This window comes from Berghia stephanieae, chromosome 7, assembly GCF_034508935.2.
Source record: "Berghia stephanieae isolate SIO BIC M18660-M18661 chromosome 7, UCSD_Bste_1.3, whole genome shotgun sequence".
In the NCBI taxonomy this organism is placed as follows: domain Eukaryota; kingdom Metazoa; phylum Mollusca; class Gastropoda; order Nudibranchia; family Aeolidiidae; genus Berghia; species Berghia stephanieae.
The window spans coordinates 14,423,400-14,425,897 of NC_088366.1; the positions used below are offsets into that span (position 1 = coordinate 14,423,400).

General features: G+C 38.1%; 1 pseudogene; it reads right to left on the bottom strand.

Annotated features, from left to right (window-relative positions):
• On the bottom strand, positions 1 to 1,926 carry LOC144976155 (cytochrome P450 2H2-like; annotated as a pseudogene).
• Between the last annotated feature and the right edge of the window lie 572 nt (positions 1,927 to 2,498).

The window sequence follows — 2,498 nt, forward strand, 5'->3', positions numbered from 1 at the left end:
CTTATCAATCTCATAATACATACAAACCATCTTCGTGTATATTGTTAACACCATGCAAAATTTGGTGACTATTTGTAGATTTCATCCATTTCGTGATCATCATCATCATCATTATCATCATCATCATCATCATCATCATCATCATCATCATCATCATCATCATCATCATCATCATCATCATCCTAACCATCGTCTTAATCATCTTCATTATCATCGCTCATCATCATCAACGTCAACCTCATCAGCAGAATCAGTATCATATTATATAATAATCATCATCAAAACCATCTTTGTACCAGCCCTTTGTACCAGTCTCCAATAAATCAATTATTCTCTTCGTTTGAAGATAAGGTTTTGAACCTCATGCCTTAGAACTAATGAAACATTTGGAGTCAGATCAATTGGCCTTCCAGGCTCTGGACTGATGGTATAAAACTGAAGAATCGCTGTGAAAAATAGACTCAGCTCCATTTTAGCCAGGTTCTCACCCAAGCAGGATCTTGGACCTACAGAAAATGACACCATCCGTTCTCGGTTAGTAATTTCACCATCCTTAGTAAGGAAATGCTCAGGATCAAATTTATCAGGTTCGGGGAATGTTTTAGGATCCAAGTTTATAGATGCGAGGTTTGCAAGAATTGAGGTATTTTCTGGTATGTGAAAGCCGTGGAATTCCATATCTCTATTCGTGTTATGAGGAAATCCAACTGGTGCGACGGGCCGAAGTCGCAATACTTCTAAAATAGTGGCTTCTGAATATGGTAGCTTTTCTTTGTCCACAAAGGACGGAAATTTTCCTTTGCCCAGGACTTGGTCAATCTCTTGCTGGCATTTTTTCTGGATATCAGAATATTTTGCCATGTAGAGCATTGCCCATGCGAAACTGCTCGTGGTTGTGTCTGATCCCGCGATGAATAAATCAACAATGACACGGGCCATGCATCTACCGTCGTACGTTTCATTTTTTCCTTGCTCTCGTTTCATCTTGATGAACACATCAACAAAATCCCGAAGGTTATCCTGGTCGTATGTTGACTCGTTGTTTGCGGCTAGGGTCTTCACGTATTCAGATGTAACATCCAGCGTACGACAGAAATTCTCGATTTGCCGTTTGAAGTAAGGAATATGTCGAAGGTACGGGAAGAAATTGACCGGTGTGAATATGGGATTGATCTTCAATGAATCGTCTAGAACTCTCAGAAGTTTCTTAAATTTTTCGTCTTCATATTCAAATCTTGAACCGAAAATCACTTGGCAAATAACATTTGAAGTGGCGAGTTGGAACAAAGGTTTCGTGTAAAATGGTTGACTGTTCTTTTGACCGAATACGCCGAGAAGAACTCGAATTTCTCCCTGAATTTTCTCTTCTAAGCTGTGTTTTCCCACGCCAAAATCTCTCATTGTTGTCAGGGCTGTACGTCTCAGTGTTTTCCAGCAGTGACCGCTATTTGTGACAATACCTGCTCCAAACTTCATATTTATGTACTTCATAATATAAAAAAACCTTTTCAGGTCGATCGCTGAAGACGTCAGATTTGTTAACAAATGCTTCAGTGAGCATGTTGTAATCGCTGATGACGACTGCGTAGGTAGATCCAAGCTTTAGGCTAAACAGTTTGCCGTATTTCCTGGAAAGCGTTTGAAAAATATGGTAATCTCCTTGCGAGGGTTTCTTTACCAATTCCATAAAACTATCTATGACAGGAAGCGGAAATGGCCCGGGTGGCATGTTCATTGACCTTGGCATGGTCTTGATGTAGAAGGTCAACAGGAGAACGAAGACAAAGACCAAAACAGTGGTAGGGGTGATCAGATTGATGAGTAATCCAGGCATTTTGTATGGCTTTGACTTTAAAGCAATCCAAAAAAGTTTTTTTTTTTTCGTTTTTCAGTTATGAAAGATGTTCGTATGTTTTATTGTTGTCTGTGGATTCTTTCAATTATTAATTCGATGTTGCCTCCTTAAGTCTAGGCTTGATTCAGATAAATTGCAAGCCTCAATAGATTTGTCCTGTAGTGAGAAATGAAAAACAATCGTGATTCATCAATGAGAAATAATAGTTTTTAGCATTTGTGACCAATCGTCTCCAAACGGTAGTATGTCGTGGTAAACCTGACATTTGAAAAATGAAATTTAGGTTTAACTTTTGTCGATAATCTTTCAGCCCTCCATGTCCACCTAACAGTGATTGGGTACTGGGAAAGTACTTTGCGATGGATTAACATCCTAACAAAGAGTAGTAATCAATTTGTATTGTTTGTTTTACTCTATAGAAACCGCGGAAAACTCCGTCTCCATGGGCTAAATGGCTCTAAAAGATTATTCTAAAAATAAAATGTGAATTAAAATTACACTAAAGTTAAATAATAATAATTGCATTCGGTATAGGCTTGCAAATATTATGTGTACTTCGGATTGAAGCGTTTGTTTTAGTTTTTGAAGACTTATGCAGCTTGCATAACACATTTTGGTAAAATCCGCGTTAAATTTATTTTGT